This window comes from Nyctereutes procyonoides, unplaced genomic scaffold, assembly GCF_905146905.1.
Source record: "Nyctereutes procyonoides isolate TBG_1078 unplaced genomic scaffold, NYPRO_anot_genome, whole genome shotgun sequence".
In the NCBI taxonomy this organism is placed as follows: Eukaryota; Metazoa; Chordata; class Mammalia; order Carnivora; family Canidae; genus Nyctereutes; species Nyctereutes procyonoides.
This window is the reverse complement of record NW_026575120.1, coordinates 7,615,479-7,640,155: the sequence shown is the minus strand read 5'-3', so window position 1 is coordinate 7,640,155 and position 24,677 is coordinate 7,615,479. Positions and strand designations below refer to the sequence as shown.

At 39.5% G+C, this 24,677-nt stretch overlaps 1 protein-coding gene across 6 annotated transcripts in view; it reads right to left on the bottom strand.

Annotated features, from left to right (window-relative positions):
* RBPMS (RNA binding protein, mRNA processing factor) overlaps positions 1 to 24,677 on the bottom strand; it is a 173,018-nt gene that overhangs the window by 69,579 nt on the left and 78,762 nt on the right. The gene's annotated exons all lie outside the window — the stretch shown is intronic.

Genomic DNA, 24,677 nt, shown 5'->3' with positions numbered 1-24,677 from the left:
CACATGTGAAGGGCCTTTTGTGGAAAAATGGAGAAAACCAAATACAGAATGGACAGAGGCGATTTTTGGGAATTGTCAATTTTATTAGGTGTAATATTATGGTAACCCAGGAAATATCTTTAGCTTTTGGCACTAAGATACAAATACTATAATGAGGGCAGCCCCAGTGGCTAAGCAGTTTAGCACTGTCTTCAGCCCAGGGTGTGATCCTGGAGACCCAGGATCGAGTCTCATGTCAGCCTCCTTGCATGGAGCCTGCTTCTCCCTCTGCCTGTCTCTGCCTCTGTGTTTCTCATAAATAAATAAATAAATCTTAAAGAAAAAAAAAAAAGACTATAATGACGAAATGTCATGATATAACATCATGTATTTAAAACACTTAGGGAAAAAAAAGATGCAGCAAATGTGGTAAGATATTAAGTTGGCAAATTCTGGTGATGGGTTAATGGATGTTCGTTACTATATTCTCTATTTTTTGCTCGGCTTGAAGTTGCATAATAGAAAGTAAAAAGGGGGGGGGGGGAGGCAGTGAGCTGGGCAGCTCACATCATGATCCCCCAGGACCCTGGGATCAAGAGCCAGAGAGCGGTTTGTCAGGTTCCCTGCTCAGCATGGAGTGTTCCTCTCCCTCTGCCCCTTCCTCCTGCTCCTGTTCTCTCCTGCTCTCAAATAAATAAGATCTTTAAAACAAAACAAAAACACTACCACCAAAATTTAACCAAGCATATAATTCTTGTTATGTCAGAGACATAAGAACCAATGAAATCCCTACCCTGAGGAGCTCAGAGCCCATACTCTAGCGGCCGAGCTATACAGATAAACTAATGGTTAAATGGATCAACACAATACTTAGGGCTTTGTGAGAAACATATCCAAGGCAGAAAAGGGACAGGGACTGGGGAAGAGAGGAGGCGGAGGCATCACAGAGGAAGTGACAAAAGAGCAGAAATTGACCAGGTGGCAGTCCAGGAAAGAGCTCAGCAAAATTGTGTGTGACAGGATGTAGAGGAGGGAGAGTGCGCACAAGTACACACACACATGCTGGGGAGGTGGGTGAATGACTGTACAAGCATTCTGCGGTGAGATCACAGGACTTTTTATACCATGAGGAAGGACTTTGGAATATGCGCATAGCTGAGCTATTAAAAAATTTCAACCTGTATAATATGATCAGGTTTAGCAGGGCTGAGATTCTCAAATGTTAGCATGCATCAGAATCATCTGGTTGACTTCCCACATACAGTGCGGAGCACCACACACCCAACTTCCTGATTCAGGAGGTCTAGGATGGGACCTGAGAACGGGCATTATTAACAAGTTCCCAAGCTGATGCTAACACCATTGAGACTCAATATAGTGAGGTTATCTCCGGTAGCACAAGGGCAGCTGGACTCCAAGGAGACACACAACAGACCAGACATGAAGCAGGTAGGGGAGACCTGGAAAGAGAAGTCGTTTGGGATGGCTGCTCTGCTGGTCCTCCTTCTCTGGGAGGGCACTCAGGGGCCTGTGTCTACCTTCCAAGCCCTTACTTCCCTAGCGACAGCTCTCACTATTCAAGGGACAAATGCTGCTCCAAATGACCAAATGGGGTTTTTTTAATTCTTATTTATGATAGAGAGAGAGAGAGAGAGAGGCAGGCAGAGACATAGGCAGAGGGAGAAGCAAGCTCCATGCACTGGGAGCCCGACGTGGGATTTGATCCCGGGTCTCCAAGATCACGCCCTGGACCAAAGGCAGGCGCCAAACCGCTGCACCACCCAGGGATCCCCTAAATGGGGGTCTTGTATTCTGAGGATTTCAACCTCAAGTTTTGGAGACACAGAAAATGGAGGTGGTTGGCAATAAGTCACTGGAACAGTCTCCTACCCCAGAAAAGGTCCCCCAGTTCCTGTGACCGAGGTTTTCAGAGGTGTCCCAATGCCTGATGGAGGCTGTTCATTTGGTACATTCTTCAAGCCTGTGAGCTAGCAGCTACCCCAGTGTCTTTACAATTTAAGTAGCTGGGTTTGTCAGTCCTTGCCAACTCATTTTATGGACAATGAAAGCCTTCATTTAGAGAAAATTCTGGTAAAGAACAAAAGCAAAGCTATACACACACGTCCACAGCAACATGAGGCTAAGAAAAAAAGATCATCAATGATGCTCAATAGTCTGGCAGGGAGAGGAGACTTACAAGTATGACCATACATACTGGTCAGTGAGCACTATCTGGGCAAGCCCAGCAATGTTCATGGTGGGACCAATTAACCTGTAAATAGTGGTAACTTTGGTGGTGAAAGTGGGGAAGGGGGAGAGAACTTGTGTTTTGTATAGTTCTGTATTGAGTTTCTTACAAATAAGTTTACTTTGTAAAGTTATAATTTATAAAATCTGATTAAAAAGGAGAAAGGGAGAGAGAGCTAGTGTAAGTGGTTCCCTATGGAGCACCAGAAGACGACCACCTAGCGCACAACCAGCTATATTAGGATCTTCTGTTCAGTTTTTAAAAAATATTTTGAAGTAACTTCAGATTCCTAGAAAGGCTGCAGATGCAGTACAAAGAATTGCTACATGCCCTCTGCCCAGCTTTCCACCACGCAGTTTTTCCTCCCTGAACTGTGGAAGAGTAAGTTGAAGCATGATGCCCCTTTAGCCTTTATACTTTGATTTCCCAAAAGCAAAGACATCTGTTTTCCTGATCCAGGATCTAAGCCTGAATCGTACATAGCATTTAGCTGTCACCTCTTTAGTCTCCTGGAGTACCTTCCTCTGTCCTTGTCTTCGGTAACCTTGACATTTTTTTTTTTTAAGGAGTACAGGCTACTTTGCATAATGTCCCTCCATTTGGGTTTATCTGATTTGTTTCTTGATTAGATTCAGGTTATGCATTTTTGGCAGCAATATCACAGGAGAGATGTGTCATTCTCAGTGTACCATATCAGGAGGCACATGAGGTCATCTCTGTCCCATTACTAGTGATAACTTTGATCACTTGCCAAGTTTCTCCACTATAAGGTTACTTTTTTCTTTTATTTTTATTTTTATTTATTTTTTTTAATTTTTATTTATTTATGATAGTCACACACACAGAGAGAGAGAGAGAGAGGCAGAGACACAGGCAGAGGGAGAAGCAGGCTCCATGCACCGGGAGCCCGATGTGGGATTCGATCCTGGGTCTCCAGGATCGCGCCCTGGGCCAAAGGCAGGCGCCAAACTGCTGCGCCACCCAGGGATCCCTCTTTTTTTTTTTTTTTCTTTAAATAAAGATCTCATAGGAGATACTTTGGACTATATAAATATCTGGTTTCTCATCAAACTTTCACCCACTAATTTTAACATCTATTAAACGTTCTTTCCTGAAGCAATCACAACTATTGTGGCTGTCAAATGGTGATTTGCTAATCCCATCATTCCTTCTATATTTGTTTTCTACTCTAAGGAAAAGCTTACTTTTCTGCTCCATTTATTATTCATCCATTTGTTCATTTATGCATCAGTACTGATTCATAGCTTATTTGATTTATAATTATTAGTTCTTTTAGTACTCAGATGGTCCCAGGTCTGTATTCTGTATGTACATGCACACACATGCATGTGTATCTATTTGTATCTATTTCCCTACATCTTTTTAGATATGTTAAAAACAGTAACACTAAGTCTGTATTGACAGCTCCAATTCCAATCTAACACCACTGGCTTAATTTTAGTCTTCCCGTTCCATATTTCTAACTCCTCATCTGCATCCTAGAAACATTATCCATTTTACATTTACTTATTTGCTCACTAAGCAGTTGTGGAATTGCTACAACAGTATCGACATAAACTTATTAACTAAAGTTCAATATTTACAGTTTTTTTTTTTTTTTTTTAGCCTAGAAGAATACAGTCAGTATACTGGAGAATAATTTAGGTTAGTTCTCCCCACTTCACTCCCCTCCGCTTCAGTGTGGTTATATTACTCACCTGAAATACAGTCAGATTCACTTGTTTTGGTTTGTATTCCACTTGGGTCCCTCCCCAACCTATGTATTCATACCAGATAAAACTGTTCTACCACTTAAAAAGTTAAAGTTGATTCAACAACCCATTCATCAGTTTTATGTATGGTGACTAAAAAGTTGACCTAGAATTTTAACATCCCTTGCTACCTGTTGTGACTTTCTAAGATACTGAACCTTTAAAAGGAAGCATCTAAATAACCAAACGTTTCTAATCAAATTCATTGTAGTTCATTTTTACTTTTCAACTTCTTACTCGAAATATGTTGAAATTTTTTTTAAAAGGAGGCAAGAGATGGGTAAAGATAACTGAACTGCTCTAGTAAACTTTTTTTTAAAGATTTCATTTATTCCTGAGACACATAGAGAGAGAGGCAGAGACAAGGCAGAGGGAGAAGCAGGCTCCATGCAGGGAGCCTGATGCGGTAGACGATCCCAGGACCTCAGGATCAGGCTCTGAGCCTAAGGCAGATGCTCAACCACTGAGCCACCCAGGTGTCCCTAAACACTGCTTTTATAAAGGATCAATAAAGTTCATGGCCTGAAGCTGGGGAGGAAGCATTCTCAAGGCGGAATTGTTCTTGATGCCTGGTTTCTCCCAGATCGAAAGCTTCACAAAGTCCCAATATGGGCAAATTCAAATGTTTAAGATTATTCCATTTGGATGATATGAAGCTACTGGAAAATAATAGGCTGCCTCTTACCACTTACCCAAGGTCAGGAGACTCTGCTCTCCTCTGGGAGACGGTCACAAGCCACCCAGTAAGCTACTCAGTACTTTTAGGCATTTCACACACATCTTTTCTGATCCAGCAATCCAGTAGGTCTGTAATGGACGTACTAGATCAGATGAAACTTTTTGGGGTGGGGGGGTGGGGGTGCCTAATAAAGCAGCAGCCATTTCATAAGATTCAACATATGTTGAGTTTCGTAGTTGATTTTTTTTTTAAGGTTTTATTCATTTGACAGAGAAAGGGGGCGGCAGGCAGAGGGAGAAGTAGGCTCCTCCCTGAGCAGGGAGCCCTATGTGGGGTTTGATCCCAGGATCACGAGCTGAAGGCAGACGCTTAACCGACTGAGACACCCAGGTGCCCCTCCTGGTTGATTCTAATAAGCTTTTTACCGCCCCTTTCACCATGGCCCAACTCCAAATGAAAACCCACTCTTACTCCAAAGTAATCCAAAGTAATGTGAGGCTTCCAGAAAACCCTGCCTATCCAGGTGTCTAGGCTGAAGAGGAGAAATAAATGCCTGTTTAAGTTATAGGTTTTAACCAATTCGTTCAGACTTTCTAATACAGAATGAGAGTGAACGGTCACCAGCAACTAAATATATACTACAATAAAATCTCAGTGTATAAAAATCCATTTTCTTTTGTAATAATCTGTTCACCGTTCTTCCTCAGCCTTGAGAATCTTCTAACCTTTACAAACGAAGTCAATGAAACCATTCTGTGTCCAGGAAATAAGAAACCTGAGGCAAGGAGCTCAAGTCAAGGTCAAACGTAGTAGTGACTGCTCTTTGACTTCATAATCTAATCTCAGTACCTGGATCTTGTCTTCTCCCCACTCCACACCTCCCGCCCTTTTCTTGGTTTCTGGTACTAAACCACAGATCTTTGGAGAGCTGGAGTTCTGATGTGCCTCTTCAGATTTATCGAGGCAGAGACCCCCAATAAATCTCCAGGGCTACTTCATAACCTGCTGTAATAAACTCTAAGCCTCAGAGCTCCACCAGGTGGTAGCTGATCTACCTGGTGTCCACTGCTGGACTTCCTTATCACTCACTCAGCCTAATAAGTCAAAACTTTTAATGCTTTTAACTTCTCTAAGGTCATGGTTATGATCCCACAAAACAAAAATCTGTGTGGCAGGACTGGGCTATGGGGCAGCAGGGGGTGGGGAACCACTGATTTCGTTCTAAATTTTCAAGGATAAAACATTAAAGTTGAACTAATATTGCTAATTTCTGTCAACAGTGGTACATTAAACAGTAGTTATGGGTAAGAAAGAAGGGATTCAAATATCAGGAGTAGAAAGACTGGTATGCTTTTTTTTTTTTTTTTTTTTAAGATTTTATTTATTCAGGAGACACACAGAGAGACAGACACAGACAGAGGGAGAAGCAGGCTCCATGCAGGAAGCCTGACCTGGAACTCAATCCCGGGGCTCCAGGATCACACCCTGGGCTGAAGGCAGCACTAAACCGCTGGGCCACCGGGGCTGCCCGAAAGACTGGTATACTCTTGATGGCATGCACGTTTTGTAAAACATTTATATTCTAAGTTATTGAGATCAAGACTTCGGTTGAGTTTTAACAACTATCCATTTTCTCAGCAACCTCTTGCTAATAAATCAGAGAATGATTCTTATTACCTGTATTTTGTACTTCAAAGATTTCTAGTCACAATAGTATTGGGGGGGGGGGGGGTTGGCTCTTGATCCAGAAATTGGAAGTGGCTTAATTAGGCTACCCTCTATTCAGAAGATTTTTTTTCGTCCCACCATAAAAATGCATTTAAGTTCTTTCTTGCTAAATGATCAAATATAAAAACCTGCTTAGGACTTCGGTTTCTAATTTTTTTTTTAATTTTTATTTATTTATGATAGAGAGAGAGAGAGAGAGAGAGAGAGAGAGAGAGAGAGAGAGAGAGAGAGAGAGAGAGGCAGAGACACAGGCAGAGGGAGAAGCAGGCTCCATGCACCGGGAGCCTGATGTGGGATTCGATCCCGGGTCTCCAGGATCATGCCCTGGGCCAAAGGCAGGCGCCAAACCACTGCGCCACCCAGGGATCCCAGGACTTCGGTTTCTATTTAATGTTGACTTACCTAAAAATTAAATGTTATTCTTAAAGTTGCTAGAATACCGTATGTTTTTAATAGCTTTATGAAATATGCTTTACATAACCTAAAATCCACCCTTTTGGATACAATGGTTTTTGTAGTCACTGAGTTGTACAACCATCACCAACAGAGCTTAGTCCATTTTCACAGCCCTCAAAAGAAACTCTGGACCCAGTAGCAGTCTCTCAAACCCCCCACTTTCCCCTCTCCAACTCATCCCTCCAACCAATAATCTGCTTTTTATTATTCCTTCCTCTGTGTCTATTTATTCTGCATATTTCCTAAAACAGATTCATACAGTACACGGTCCTTTGTGACTGGCTTCTTTCACCCAGAGTAACATTTTCAAAGTTCACTCATACCACATAGAACTTCACTATTTTTATCAAATAATCATCCATTGTACAGTTGTATCACATTTTGTCTATCCTTTCATCAGTTCATGGACATTGGATTGTTTTCACTTTTTCTGGCTGTTATGAACATTTGTGTACAAGTTTTTGTGTGAACACAACTCTCTAGGAGTGAAATTACTGAATTCTAGGTTTGCATTTTGGAAGAACAGTAAAACTGTTTTCCAAAGTGGCTATATCATTTCAAACCTACTATCATTGTAGGGGTATCTCAATTTTTTCACATCCTCACCAACACTTGTTAATGCCTTTTTTATTTTAGCCATCCTAATAGGTGTGAAGTGGTATCCTCCCTGTGGTTTTGATTCACATTTCTCTACACTTTTTTAAGATTCTATTAATTTATTCATGAGAGACAGAGAGAGACACAGGCAAAGGGAGAAGCAGGCTCCATGCAGGGAGCCCAATGCAGGACTCAATCCCAGGATTCCAGGATCATGTCCTGGGCCGAAAACGCTGAGCCACCCAGAGATGCCCTATGCTGTTATCTTTTAAAATATTTCCTAAAGAGGGCTAAGAATAAAGGCCTCCAATTTTCAATAAGCATTTTGGCTACATGAAAGTAAAACCTTGGGAGCACAAATCTTGATACATAAAAAATGAAGTTGAAAGAATTTAACCTTCTAGAAGTTAAAAACAAAAGTTAGAAATGCAAATGGTTTTCTGAAAATTGATAGACATGTCATTTCCATCAGAAACTAGGAGGTAAATACATACTTTATAGAGATATTCTGAAGTCTGAGGGGACCAAGATTTATTTACAGCTTTCTGAGTATTGTCAAGCTTTCTCTTCCAAAAGCAGCATGAAATATTCAGATTAGAAACAGATTCTAGGCAAGGTACATGTAAGAATTTCCCTAGGAGTCTGAAAACAATTGTTACATTCAGTTGGATCTTTAAAATGACTCAAGACAAGCCAAAAAGAAACCTGCATCAGGGAATCTGTTCCGGTTGGAGAGGAGGCTCAGAAACAATGTGTGGAGAGAAGTTAGAAGAGCTGCATATTATAAATAGAAAAGATGATATAAAGGGAATAGTGTGAGGGGGAAATCAATACCACAATTTCGAAAATTTCTTCCTACATACTATTTCTGAAAATGAATGAGTAAAAATGTTCTATTAACATTTATAGAATGTGGGGGGGACCCCAAAACTGAGTAAAGATCACAAAAGCACGCTGACAGAGAGGTCTGGGTCAGGTTCTCTGACACTATGTTGTAAAGGGCTATCTACAGAAGGCACGAAATTCACAGAATTTCAGGGTTTAGTTTTTGGGACGACCTAGCCTAGTAGTTTTCAATTGTAGGTAGTACTCCACTGGCCCTGGCCCCGAACTTCCCCCGCCCCACTCCATTGGGATATTTGGAAATGTGTGAGGGTGTTTTGGGGATCTCAGAAGACCATACTAGCATTCACTGGGCAGGAGGCAAGGATATTAGAATCCTGATATAAGGGTAGTCTGATACAATATAAATATAAAAGGCCAATGACTTCTGCGATATAGACAGAGAAATTAAGACCCCAAAAAAGTAATCCACCTAAATTCACAATTGACTGGGAGAATCCAATTTTGATTCTCATGATTGTGTGTGCATGTACATTACAGTCCTTTGAAATTCTTTTAGCTGACAAAGACTACATTATATTCTGAAAATAATGGAGGTTGTTGTTCATTTTCCACTGTGTTGAAATTTAGGTAGACAGGGGATCCCACAAGGAACGAACAAGTGCGAAGAAGCGGTCACATGTAAACTACATTTCATTTTCTCTAAATAAAGACATTGCTTGCAGAAACATCAGGATTGTTAACACAATAGCCTGTGCTTCTGGGTCACTGTCCACTGAGAAACTATCAAAGCAATTATGCCTTGTTTTTTTTTTTCTTAATCCAACTACCTCAAAATCCTTGCTCTGGATTTACCTTAGAAGAATCTGATTTACTACTCATTATCCTCCTTCCCTAAACAATCATTTGAAAAGAATATGTCTCTATTGGTAATATATCTTAATTATACTTGAAGAGACCCCTTTCCCAAGGGCTCTGTAGATATAAGCGGCTCTTGGGTTGAAGTCAAGCTATAGACTCAGGTACAATTCCCTTCTCTGTTGCCTAATATAACAGTCTTAAAGGGAATATTAGTTTTTTAGAGGCCACCCATTCTTGTTTTTAACCCCTTGAAAAAAAAATGTTTTTGTTTCTAAACCAGATGTTCCATAAAACACAATGAAACTAACCTTTGAAAGTTTTAGTGACAAAGGAATATGCATCCATACCCAGCCTGGAAGGTCTCTAGAGGTTTATCCTTGATTTTTAGCCTATGTAATTCCTCCTGTGATAACACTGTGCCAAGCTCAATTCTCGGTGTTCTAACAGCCTGGACACAATAAACACCTATTATCATCCTTCACTAGCCATCCTGGGTCTGGAATAAAAGCATTTTGATCATATGCTAGGCCTAGTGACTAGGCCACTTCCTAGAATATAGTTTTTATCCTCGGCTTCACTTTTATTCATATCAACGAACTACAGCACTCAAATTCATACCCTCTTAACACCATGCCATACTCTTACGGTGAAACTTACAAAGTAGTTAAAATAGGATATTAAGCACTCCAACAACAAAGTTAGAAAAAACCTTGTTTCTGTCCTCCAAGTCCAGGACTAGTAAAGAAACTAGAAGATGGTCCCAGTGGATTCCCCGTCCACTTACTGGTAGGGGGGTGGAGATTTGGTTCTCCTGAAACATCAGCTAGAGTTATAGTGACAGTTACAAAGGAGACCTCCCGATTCAAGGTCACAACCAGTTTTGGATGAAACGTCCTCCCAAATAAGAGGCTGTAACTGACAATTAGGAGTGTGTCCTTTGGAGTCTGCCTACATTCAAATCTACCTTCGCTGCTAATCCTGGGAACGTTTTTTTTTTTTTCCTTTTTTAAAGATTTTATTTATTTATTCATAGAGATGCAGAGAGAGAGAGGCAGAGACTCAGGCAGAGGGAGAAGCAGGCTCCATGCAGAGAGCCTGACGTGGGACTCATCCAGGGTCTCCAGGATCACGCCCTGGGCTGCAGGTGGCGCTAAACCGCTGCGCCACTGGGGCTGCCCGTGGAAACGTTATTTTAATCTTTCTGTGCCTCAGTTTCTTTAGCTATCAACTAGAAATGAAAACAGTCCACATCTCAGAGTTGGTTTTATGAGAATAGTTCACGTCAATGGTTAATGTTTGGCATATGATAAACATTCCTGTGGCCCAGTGTTTATTATTAGTAGCTGTAGCTACCACTCCTAAGTATGGACTGCTGAGGATTTCTTCTCTTGGCTTTTCTGAGAAGGTGCTTCTACCACTTGTAAAAGAGGAGGAGATTCATAACCCAACTGTGGGATTCTCACACAACTGGAGAAAGCAGGATTATCTGAGCTGTTGTCCAAACCGGTGCTGTGCAGTTTCAAATTATTCTTATTCCACCTGGCTTCATTTCTCCCAAACACCAACACCCCCACCCAACCCCCTTTCAAGGAGCTGATGTTGCATGTCCTCCTCCTATTGCTCCTTTCTGTTAGTTCACAGGGTCTGAGTAGCTCTTGAGGGCACTGTCTGCTAACTGCAGAGACTGGATCCACCTCCTGGGAGATTTAGGTGGAAGTACTTCAGAGATATCTGGGGCTCCATTTGACTCGGCCATCCACCCCAGCTTAATTTAGTTCTTTTCTACTAAAGCACACTTTTTGTTAGCCAGCCCCCCTCTGTGTACATAACCATGCCCTAGGAGAATCTGCTTTGTATAGGATGACTATAAAGTCATGACACGGTCTTTGAAGAAGCTATAAACTCAATCTTAAACATGTCAACAGAATCCGAGTCAAACAGAGTTTATTTTCCAAAGGGCTGAGAGGGCTTGATTGTTTGAACTTTTGCCACTATGTTCTCAAACTGCCCTAAAAAAGATGATTGAAAGACCTGGGCCCTGACCATGTTAGGAAAAGGATGTCTCCACTTCAAGCATGGTCAGTTACCCATTAAAGCAGTATTTTACAGGGACGCTTTGAAAAAGATAGTATTATGTGGAAAGAAACAGAGGCCAGAGTGCAAATAGTATTCTTTCATTCAGGAATCCTGACATTAACATTTCTACTCTGAGGATTTTGAAGGTAAACGGAGGTCAGCTGTTCCGGTAGTGACCAAGGCTTTCTTAGAATCCTTAACACACAAACACCAGATGTGGCTGGTGCTGCCAGCTGTACTGTTCACTGTGTAGTCCTAGCGTGGCCTCCTCTCAGGTTTTCACTGCTGGGACGACTATGCCATAAGCATTCTCCTTTCCCCTTTCCAGGGGGAATGGTCATAGCTACAGGACCATCTTTTACATTTTGGTCCTGTTCCCTACTGAATGGCACTACCAATGAAAGCTTAAAAGGAAGCAGATCCTAGGGAGGATCTTCATTTAGTTAAGGTTCTGACCCTAACGAGATCTTGAGGGGATATCAAAACAAACTTGTGACAGCCTACATTTGCTTAATGTTAACCGGTGACAATCTCATCTGATGTTCATTGCTCTACTGGACTCCTGAAAACCCTGAGACTTCTAATGGCTAACTGCACATATTTGGGAAATACAGAAAGACAAAGAGAGGCTCTCTGCCTTACCAGTACCTCCCTGTACTGGTCCAGAGCCTTACGGGTGCCATGACAAACATTTCTGAGTGACAGAAAGTAACGTGTACCAATGTAAGGGATTTCTAGGTTATATGCTTTATTGCTGTAAAGCCCGATCATGGGCTTAAATCAGTGTTTGGCATAAAGGGAAGAAAACAAATAAACCACAACCCTATTCCTAGCCATAGTTTGTATTACTAAACCAGGTCGATCTAGACAATATACTTCTTTGGTTAACGTAGTGTATCTGATGATACAGCAAGGGTGTTTATGTTCGAATTTATCAGTTTCAACACAAAAAGATTAAATCCCTAATGAGAATTAGGAGCATCACTTTTATAAAGGCCACACGTGTGCTTCTACAGCTTTTGCCAAGGATAGAACACCCAGGATAAAACAGGGAAGGAAGGAGTTTCTAAAAATCTGATTTCCAATATATTATTAATAGATGACAGTATGGGTCCTTCAAGATAAAAGGACTACTGGTGCTGAGACTAATTTCAAGGATGGTTTCAGCTTTTTAAGGAAAAGACTAATTATACTCATTACAAACTCATTTTCTAATTATCAAAAAGGAGACCAATCTGCTGCCTCTGTATCTAACACATTTAGGCACACACCAGGCAAATAGAGGTGCGTGGGTCTGCATGAAAATATACTATGAATCCTGAGATATGTTAGACGATTAACGCTGTGCCATATAAGGAGTCTTAGAATTATAAAAACTAAATATTCTGGGTCTATGTAGAAAAGCATATGAAGAGTAAGTCCCACTTGTAAGGCAAGCAGACGACAAAGAAAATGCATTTAACACTCTCAGGTTCACCTAAGGTGCTTGTTGGATCATCTGAGGTACCCTCAATTTTTTGTATCTCCTTTAAGGATATTTCTGCAAATTTTCCTTTGAGCCTTTATTAGTGGCTGATGTAGAAGAAAAAAAGACGAAGGAGATAAAAACAAGTGCTGATGTAAACAAATTCTACAATTGAAAAAAGGTGCCTCAACTTTCCAAAACCATTTTGGAAAGACTTCCATTTAAAGATCAGACACAACAGCCCACAAACAGGCCTCCATGCACATTTTTACAGCCCAGCCCTGTGTCTGTTTCCCAGTTTTTCAGCAATGACCACCCCTCCTCTAAACAAGAATCAGGGGAGTCTCCTACACGGTGTATGCATAACTTATGCATAACCAAGTTTAGGTCATCTTAAAGCCAAATACCAAGAGGAAGCAGAACACACGTATAAACTCGTTACTGATTTTTAGGATAATGGCAATTCTTTAGGAAGGCAGACTGTATTATGTTTAAAAATAAGTATTAAGGGGATCCCTGGGTGGCTCAGCGGTTCAGCGCCTGCCTTTGGCCCAGGGCGTGATCCTGGAGTCCCAGGATCGAGTCCCATGTCAGGCTCCTGGCATGAAGCCTGCCTCTCCCTCTGCCTCTCTATCATGAATAAATAAAATCTTTTTTAAAAAGTATTAAAAATATTTTTGAAGTCAAAAATTTTATACCCTCAACTTTACTGAGGATAAAAATGAGTGCCTTCTACACCAATAAATTATTTGGTTCTCAAAGTCACTTATTAATACCACTACAGGGATCCCTGGGTGGCGCAGCGGTTTGGCGTCTGCCCTTGGCCCAGGGCGCGATCCTGGAGACCCGGGATCGAATCCCACGTCAGGCTTCCGGTGCATGGAGCCTGCTTCTCCCTCTGCCTGTGTCTCTGCCTCTCTCTCTGTGACTATCATAAATAAAAAATTAAAAAAAAATACCACTACAGATCAATCAATCCGTGGGTTGGGAGAAACTGTTCTCTGATGAATATGGTAAAAATACAGAATAAGGAAAGAGGTAGCATTTGCTCCTTAAACCTGTTTTTAAAAAACTATGCGAACTCCTTCCAACCAAGAGTTTGGGGCTTAGGCAGAAATTAGTTGTAAAGAATGTAAACAGTGAAGTCTAAATTTCAGAATTTCATTGCAAAGTACTTCCTGTGCTGCACAGAGCACCAAAGAAGAAAGGAAGTCAAAACGGATCTCACTGCTGAGCAACTTAAATCATAGTGCTGCCTCCATTCTGATGCATCACCTCAAGGCCACTTATTGGTGACCTGCCAGGGCTGAAGCTAAACTTCTCCCTACAAAAAGGGTTGTCTGACAATCAACTCAGAAATCTCACTGGCTGCTAAATAAAAGACTTCATATGGAATGGACGTGGGGTCTTTGGCTTTAAACAGATTCAAATGGAACATGAAATGGACAAAGGAATATGCAGGATTAGTTTGATAGAATAAAAGGAAGAAGAGGGGGTGTTTGTTGGACTTACTATATCTTGGAAGGCTGAAAAATATTAAGGACAACGCTGCAACTTTGTTTCCCAAAAAAGCTCCAAGAAAGGACTGATGAATCAATTTACCATTAATTACACTGTAATATAAAGTTCAGAAGTACTCTGAATCCAGTGGAATTTGGAATTCCACATACATTTTAAAACCAGACTGCAGCAAAGTGGTCTTAAGGAATAAAAACCAGTCCTTTGTGAAGATCATCCCAATTACCACAATTTTTACATTAAAAATTGAGTACTTTAAAACCTATCTCATTTACTTTGGTCCTTACACCCTTTGAAATAGGTATTATCAACAAAATATTAATGGGAAGAAAACAATGGTCCAGAGAAGGGGTCTTCAAACAATAAGCAGCAAAATCTGGATTTTGAACCAGGTCAGCTTGACTGACACCTTTATTACGGTGCGTCTGACTAGAAAGCCTCCCAGACAGGATAACTGGTTACCAAGAAACTTTCTCTGTTCTCTCTTAGCCTCAATGTAGAGATTTAGTATCTTTACACAGGTACCAACACAGTAACGTCCAATGTTCTGCACAGACAGAACTACCCTAATATATCAAACATACAGTATGTATTTGATATTAATGAATTTCATTTTTAAGATTGTTTTAAGGACGGTTTTATTTTTTTTTAATTTTTTTTAATTTTTATTTATTTATGATAGTCACACAGAGAGCGAGAGAAAGAGAGAGAGAGAGAGAGAGAGAGAGAGAGAGAGAGAGAGAGAGGCAGAGACACAGGCAGAGGGAGAAGCAGGCTCCATGCACCGGGAGCCCGACGTGGGATTCGATCCCGGGTCTCCAGGATCGCGCCCTGGGCCAAAGGCAGGCGCCAAACCGCTGCGCCACCCAGGGATCCCTAAGGACGGTTTTAGAATTTGGTGAACACCCATACAGATAAGCGAAGATGAGGTGGTAAAGTGTCGGAAAAAATCAGCATCTTCCTACCATATAGTTACCTAGGCCCTTTTTAAACCTAAAAACCTCCATTAGTTTTGTCATTCATTTATTTAGCATTCTAAGATTTGTAAACAGCCTGATTCTCTTTCATAACCTTGTTAATTGCCTTTTTTTTTCCCCATTGAGGTGTATCCATAACCTGTAACCTTTAATAGCTTTTCTGCCTTAATGTTCTTTTGCGCATTACACTGGTCTTCTATATAAATACTAAAATTCTATGAAAAATTGTAGTATTGTGTGAATTCTAACTTTTATTCCTATGTTTGAAAGTACAGAAACACTTTTATACTTTGCCTGGTTTTGCTCCATTATAAACTAACCTTCTGCTTGAGAACATGATGTGAATTCCATTCCATTTAAATTTATTTTCATTTCCCATAATACGTTTCCAAATTTACTTTTTAAGTTCTGTGTATTTATTCATCCATTTACTTTTGAGTGATGTCTTATATAAGGCAAACAAAGGACAAAATGGACTAAAGTGATTCAAAATAAAAGAGAACCACTGGTTACCAGTTTATGGTAGGAATTTTCTACCCAACTGCATTCTCTAGGGGAATTATTTAGATCTTTTAATTTGAAAACTTTAGTCTTTAAAATTAACTTCTCCACCTGGGTGGCTCAGTGGTTGAGCATCTGCCTTTGCCTTGGGTTGTGATCCTAGGGTCCTGGGATTGAGTCCTATATCCACTCCCCACAGGGAAGCCTGCTTCTCCCCTGCCTATGTCTCTGCCTGTGTCGCTCATGAATAAATAAAATCTTTAAAAAAATAAAAATTACCTTGCCCCAGAACGTCTAGAAGACAAAAACTTAGAACCTTTTATTCAATGTCCAGGTAAACTCAAGGTCCCACTTAATTTTTCATTAATTCTCTACTGAAACTTCATTTTTAGAAATTTTAGTCCTAAAAATGTATTTCATAGTTTCTCTATAAATATCAGCCTGTAGACAGTATTATTTTTAAGACTGTAGATTAGTAAGTATAATCATGTTTATTACAACTGTTTTATTTCTGGGGCACCTGAGTGGCTCTTTGTTTCAGCTCAGGTCATGATCTCAGGGTTGTGAGATCGAGCTGCCCCCACTGGGCTCCACCCTGGGCATGGAGGCTGCTTAGGATTCTCTCCCCACACCTCTGACCCCACTGCTCATACGCAAGCATAAGCTCTTTCCCTCTATCAAAGAAGAAAAAAAAATTTCTTATTCCCAATCCCGTATTTACCATGCAGATATATATATGCTCATATTTCAGAAGCATTTACTGTTTCTTCTCCCCTATTTATTTTTATGTATATAAAAATCCTTGACTATTGTGGTTCTATAATTTAAGTTTATATTTCTATGTAATAATTATAAAATATTCATTAAAAATGGCATGAAAAGTTTACACTAAAGAATGAAAATACCTCATACTGTATGTTCTTTTAAGAAAATAAGAATACAATCATTGACAAATGTCACAACACCCTACTCCATTTTAAGAGAGGAAGGTCAAGTCCCATCCCTATTCCCCAATTCTTCAAAATGTTCTAAAGCATTCCAGTTAAAGAATAAGATAAAAGCTTTGTGGACTGAAAGTTAAAATCTGTGCAGATTACCAGAAACACAAAGCCAGTGTGGAAGGGAGGTGTGTGACCCCTAGTCATTAGGATGGTATGATCATTCACTAAAAAATAAAAGTGATTTTACAATAGTGATTTAAGGGGCCATAACGTGCTGCCCTGCAAAACAATCAGCAATGTGAATGGCCTAGCGAGCTTTCATTCTAAAACTGGCCTGGCTTCTTAGCAAAAAGAGTTCTAGCAAATAACTTACTCTTTGCACTTCATGTTCCACAAACACTAACTACATTTTCTACTTACATTTACAATAGAGGCAAATAGATTCTCAGCATTTCTGAAATACCTGAAGAACCATGGAGAAAGGTCAAGGTCAATACAAGATAACATTTTTAAAAGGAAGTTTAAGTTTAAATATGTTAGAGCCTCAAAAAAAGGCCACAATGCAATGTCTGAGGGCTTTTTCACATAGCCATGTAATATCTGAACTTGAGAGTTCCACATATACTTCCCCTCCCCCCACATATACTTATCATACAAACCAGTTTATTTGGGAGAATCCACGGCTCTTCCTGCTTGTTTTCTTGGGGAAAGGATGATGCTAACATTACTGGCTACTTTTCTTTCTTTAAACCTCTTTAGGATTTCTTTTAGTAGCACTATGTTTTCAGTTTCTCATGTGAGTGCTTAGATTTAAATAAACTACTTTTCTTCAGGCCAAGACTCTCATTAGAAATTTAACATTCCTTGCATTCATCTTCATGAGTTGTTTTTCATAATTACTTTTAAATTATGTGCTGCACCATCCTAGGAAGGTTGTAGAACCATTCAAAAATGCAGGACCATCATAGAGAAAAGCACAGAAAAATAATCTAACAGATCCTAGAACTTATTAAACAATCATACACTGGGCATTTACTACTTTTATTTTTTTACATTGTATTTGGGTTGTGAGTCAGTTTTGGTAGTGTAACTCATGGAAGTCTACTTCAAATTTCGTTGAGGGGGGCTAGCTTGATTGAGCTGTTTGTCAAGCCCCAAACATGTAGTCGTTGAGAAGAAGAAGAAAAAAAAAGAGTCCAGTAACTGCATCATGGCAGCTCTATACTGACTGGCACAAGCATAGACCCCAGCTCAGTGACGTCAAATGGCTGCTTCAGAACTTTGCAAATCAAGAGTAAGCAGTTATAAACAGATTTAACAGATAAACATTAGATCGGACTCATGATCTCATCTGGCAGCCTTGCATATTTCCCATCCAAAAGTCCCAGCTGGGATCACACTAATTGGGCCTCTTCAACCGCATTGAGCAATAGGCTAAGAGAAATTTAGGGAGAAAAATTTAAAACTGATAAGAAACATATTGACATAGTGCTTGGTGAGGGGGAGGTGAAATAGGCCATCTGGATCCTTGTGTTTGTGAAAACTTTTGTTTAGTGGAAATAATTCACCTAACTCACAAGCTGTACAAATATTAAGATCAAAAGTCCCAACTTGCACAACCTGTCAGGAAAACCTGTGATACAGGAAACAGAGACTGCTGTGCAGACTTCTGTCAAACCAAAGCCAAATGTCTTTGTGTTGTCAATGCCTATCTTGACTGCCCTGGTATTGTTCTCTACTCAAAAAGCTTGTACCAGTACCTTATGGCCACACCTTTTGACTAAGAAAGCATACCTCATGGTAGATAGAGGTTCACATTTAGAACATTTACAAGTGTTTTTGTTTGGTGATTCCCTCTGAACACTTTTGGAAATAAACAGTACCCTTACCTGTGATGAGGAACCTAGTATAGAACTAACTAATTACACCATACTGTTCAGCACTTCCATAGTTAGAGATCTCAGGCTATTCAACAAAACTCAAGTTACGCATAAGGCTGGAATCATTATGATGTAAATAACCATACTGTTTACTACAATGCCAGGAATGTATGGAGTTGGAAAAGCCAAAGTCTCCCTGATTGCCTATTTTTACAACTTGTTTACAACCTGTTAATACTATCAAGTACCTTTTCAGCATGCTTTATGAATTAAAGATTTTTCTAAAAATTTTTATAATTGACAAAATTCTGATACCTGAAATTGATAATTTTTCTCAATCATAAAGAATTTAATACTACGTATCTTCAATTTCTCTTCATTTTCTACTTAAGGCTTCTTGGCATTGCAAGTGTACATGACTGCCACTTTTTCCTCTTAAAAACCAAACTCCCTTTCAATCTTTATTCCAAAGTCTTTTTAGACCTTGAGAAAATACCTTTCCTTCATATGTTGCATATTATATATAAAAAGAACACAAAACTAAGTCATATTAAATGAATTACCCAATGGTTGGCTTTTTTCCTTTTTTTTTTTTTTTTAAAGATTTTATTTATTTGAGAGAGAGAGAGATAGCAACAGAGATAGTGAGAGACAGCAAGAGTGGGAGGAGAGGGAGAAGCAGGCTCCTCGTGGAGCAGGGCGCCTAGACACAGGGCTTGATCCCAGAATCTGAGATCATGACCTAAACTGAAGACAGATGGGCTTAAATGACTGAGCCATTCAGGTGTGCCCTCCACCTTCATTTTATTAGCAGGTAAACTATTTAATGGTAACAGTTAGTTCTATTAACTAGAAGAAAAGTCTTCCTAATCCCTGTTAAAAGAAACATTTAAGTCATGTGGGATTCCAAAAGAACCCAGATCTACTACTGCAATCAAAGTATTTATCAAGATCTCAATGATGGCTTCATACCTACTAGGATGATCATAATTTTAAAAATAGTAAGTATTAGTGAGGATGTGGAAAATTTGGAACCTTGAATATCTTCCTGGTAGGAATGTAAAATGGTACAGCCTCTGTGGAAAGGTCTGGAAGTTCCAAAAAGCTAAAGTTCCCTGTCCTAGGTACATACCTAAAGTAACTGAAGACAGGAACTCAAACAGAAATTTGTACACCTATGTTCATCGAAGCATTATTCACAAGAGCAAAAAGGTAGAACTAACCCGTGTCCATCAACAGATGAATGGATAAACAAGAGGGGAATGGAATATCAGCCAAAAAAGGAATGATGTTCAGATACATGCTACAACACTGATGCATCTTGAAAGCACTACACTAAGGAAAGAAGCCAGACACAAAAGGACAAACATTTCAATATTCAGAATAAGTGAATTAATAGAGACTGAAAATAGACTAGAGGTTACCAGGGGCTAAAAGAAGAAATTGGGAAGTTCTGATTAATAGTTACAAAGTTTGTTTGGGATGATGAAAAACTTTTGGAAAGACATAGTGGTGATGGTTGCACAACATGGTGAATGTAGTTCATGCCACTGAATTATGCACTTAATCATTAAAATGGCAAATTTTTTTAGTATATAATTTAAAAAGTAATACCAAAACCATTGAATTGCACACTTTAAATGGGTTATATGGTATGTGAGTTGAAACTCAAAGTTTTAAAAAGAATCCAGTGGAGTAGGGGTTGCAATGATAGATTTAAATCAAAGAGTCTATCGAATTTGAGAGTAAAGCAAATCACTGTGCTTATGCAGGCAATGTTTAGTTGTGAAGGCAACTTGTAGCGATGTACATAGTTTGATTACATCAGACTTTTCAAGCGCCTGGGTGGCTCAGTGGTTGAACGTCTGCCTTTGGCTCAGGTCATGATTCCGGGGTCCTGAGATTGAGTCCCTCATCAGGCTCCCTGCAGGGGAGCCTACTTCTCCCTCTGCCTGTGTCTCTGCCTCTCTCTGTAGGTGTCTCATGAATAAATAAAATCCTTAAAAAAACAAACATCAGACTTCTCTAATTCTGATAATTTACAATACACTGTATGATAAAACCTAGCCCAATAACAACTATTTAAAATTAGGGGAAGAAGAATCGCAAACAAAACGGCACATATACTCACTCCAGAGATCACACATAACCTTTCAAAGTACAGCTGATGCTTGAACATGGATCTGCACAATGCTGTCCATAAAGATTTTTTAAATAAATGCAGTACTGTAAATGTATTTTCTCAAGATTTTTAACATTTTTCTCTAGCTTACTTTATTGTAAAAATACAATATACAACATATATAAGGAGTTAAATATGCATAATTGACTAGCTTCTGGTCAACAGCAGGCTATTAAGTTCGGGGGGAATTAAAAGTTTTATGTGTGTTTGACTGGAATCCACCACCCCCCTCACTTCAGGGAGTAGTTAGCCCCCCTGCAACATTCAAGGGTCAACTGGACTTTAGATGAGTGATTCCCAAATGCCAAGGTAAGACAATGCCTACAATGGAAACTTACACAAGGACCATGACAAGCCTGTTAATTTGAAGTGTTAACTACAAATCACTCTTATTTACTACAAGATTTCAGCTAGGCAACAGTAGCAATATTAGGGTCTTGACTGTTGGTAGGAAGCCAAGGGTTTATTCTTACTTCTACTCAGGGTCTTTACCCTTATATCTACTCTATTTCCTTCGTTTCTTTTGAAAATTTCCACAAATTTTTACTAAACTAGGCTAACTCTCAATATCACTCATCATATTTGATTTACATTCCAAAATTATAAACAAATCCTAAAAATTGGATTATTTGCATAATGAACACCCCCTTTATTAGCATGGAAAATAGAAAACTGCCAGTATGGAAATTACAAATGTGTATGAAGGGTGAAGGATAGGCCAGATATTTTGTTGTCAGGTTAAAGAATGAATGAGGTTTCTAATCATGTGGATTAATGGGACCATAGATAACCTGAAGGGAAGTCTGGGTTGGGGCTATTTTTAATTTGGGAGGTTCTGCTGAAAAAACAAAATATACTGTATTTACTTTAGAAGATTTAAGTAACCTCGTGATAAAAGTTCAATGTTACCACTTAATTCAATCTGAGCAGGTTTTTCCATAAAATTATCAAATAGACTGAAGCATAATCCAAAAATGGAAAAAAACGTTAAAAAAAACAGTAATTTAGGAAAAGACTAATTATTAATACTAATAACTGAACCAGTAACCAAGACAGAGAAATAACAAAAAGAAGCATGGAGAAGCAGTTCATAACATAACATGTCAACTATTCTATACAGAGGGACTTACTGGATTGAGGCTTTAGTTTCTCAATAACGGAATAAAACAAAACATTACAACATGGAACTTTTCCCCAAAAGAATGTGAGGAAAAGTTTTTAAAAGAAGCCTGGAGGGCAGCCCGAGTGGCTCAGCGGTTTGGCACTGCCTTCAGCCCAGGGCGTGATCCTAGAGACGGGGGATCGGGTCCCGCGTTGGGCTCCCTGCATGGGGCCTGTTTCTCCCTCTGCCTGTGTCTCTGCCTCTCTTTGTGTGTCTCTCATGAATATATAAAATCTTTTTATAAATAAATAAATAAATAAATAAATAAATAAATAAATAAATAAATAAATAAAAAGAAAGAAAGAAAGAAAAGAAAAGAAAGAAAGAAAAGAAAGAAAAGAAAGAAAAGAAAGAAAAGAAAGAAAGAAAGAAAAGCAAGCCAAAGCAAGCCAGCCTGGACAAATGATATTGAGGAGAAAATTTTGTAATGGCTATGAGCATCGTATGTTTTTAATTCACCAATTAGAAAATATGACCCTGAAAAGAGCTTACTTAATATGTTGGGTCATAGAGAAAATGTGTCAGCTTCATGTTTAAGTACATTATCCTGAACAGGCCCATTTTCTCTAGAGAGAAAAGAAACTCTGCTCCATTGTCACATACACCAAACTTTATCATGCATGGCCATTTGTCCTGGACAATATGAATTAAGTATCTGTCGCTGCCACCAGGAAAAATGCAGCAACATTTCATGGACCAAGCAAATAGTGAGACGTTGTACAAAATAGGCATGCAAAAGATGCAAAAGGCTTACTTCTTAGTTGTAGCTTTAAACCCATGCTTCCTGAGCCATCCAAACTTTCCAGCTCTGTGTTCCCAGAATTTTAACAATAGCATGGTTTCTAATAAGGTACAAAGACCTGTAATATCTTATATATTAAAGTTAAAAATGTCAAGAAATCAACCATGAGCCAAAAAATGCCCTACAATCATGAGTCAGCCTCTGAGCAGAAGCTCAGTTTCAATAATTCACGGATAAATATTAAGAGTTACCCTTAAGTCCACAGACTAGAACAGAATTTGAACGGTTTCACCTGGAGTTCTTCCCAAGTTATTAGTACATGAGCAACAAAGAACAATAATGATTAAGGAAGGGGATGCTGCTAAAGGAAAGCTCACTGCTAGTGAAAAAGAAGAGCTGAACCTAAAACCAGATACCAGATGTCAGGACACGAAAACAACGATCTGGGGCTAACTGGCATAGAGATGGACATAAACACCTCTAATGCTATGGTATTGTGAGCTCAAAATCTGATCATTGGCACTGATATAATCCCTTAGGCACCAAGAAAAATGGAAATTGTTTGCTATATCTTGCTTACTGAGGCAAGGAAACACAGTTTAGGACTTGACCATTTAAACAGTTTAAAAACAAACTTCTATAAAACAAAAACACAAACCCTAGCCCATAGGGAAAGTTGACTTCATCGGCTGAGAGAAGTCGCTATAAAAGCCTAGTGTTTTTCAGACAGTCAAGGCAGGCCAGGGAGAGCCCATTCTGTAAACAAGTTTCAATTGCTGCTACTTCCTTTAGAAGAACAATGAAAAAAGAACGTGGTGAAAACTTCACCTAACATAACTCTGAAAAACCCAGAATAGTTCTGCAGTTAGAAACCTGCTATCTAGTATGGATGAAAGAAAACCACTATCTGAATAGAATCCTAGGGAGTGTTTTAAGATTTTATTAGAGAGAGAGAGAGAGCACACAAGCAAGGAGAGGGGGTACAGGCAGAAGCGGACATCCTGATGCACAGGGAGCTGGACATAGGGCCTGGGATCATGACCTAAACTGAAGGCAGACGCTTAGCGAAATGAGCCACCCAGGTGCCCCTGAATCCTAGTTTTATTGATAGTTTAAAATTTGGTTACACTGAGAAAATTCTAGCTAGATCTGTGTAATGATTAAAAAAAATTTTTTTATATCAAAATATTCAATTATAACTGTGCTTCAGAGTATACAACTGGTATACAAATAAATGATTTATATTCTGTTCCATGGAAGAGAAAGAGTAAGAAAAGTAGTTTTTCTAACCAGAAGGCTATTTATCCAAATGTAGGAAAATCCTGAGCTCTTTTGAGCTCCAGGATTCCAAAGATATTCATGAAAAACCAACCGTTACAAGCAAATCATTTCTTCTGAGAGTGTGTACTCCCCCCCCCCCCAAACCAAAAACCTTTCAAGATTGTGTCACAATTACACCATTATGCTGAATAAACAGACCCCTCTGGAGAGGCCTTTTCCTTTGGGCCTCCAAGTCTCCAGGATACCAGGTCTCTCCTATAGCCCTCCGTAGCATGGTCAGCCTTAGCAGCAGCTCAAAGGAGCAGCCAGGAGGGGCACCTATTGGTTCCATAGCAACACAAAGGCCTACACCATGACACTCAGATTGCAACCAGTCAAGTGGCCCCTTGCCTTTTGGGAAGTACCCTGGATGGCCACTTTCATCCTTATTCATAGCCACTTAGGCTGACTGCCTGGAGCAAGATGGAGCCCAACTTTTCACTAAGACCCTTCACCTCAGGTCAGCCCTCAGTATCTGGAGCTCAAATTCTGCTCCCTTCACCTTCTCTCAGTCTTGGTTCCCCTTAAATTGTTTTGCTTTTCATTTTCAATATACTAAAAGGGGAAAATATCTTCTAAAATGAAGCTGGCAATATATGGCAGACAAGTTGCCTACAAACCAAATACATTTATCTACACTCAATGAGAGTTGAGAACCATTTATTATAGGCACAATGCAGAATGTCTTTGGGGAAAACAAGGAGAATGAAAACTATAACCTTAAATAAATAACCCAAACAAATGCACATA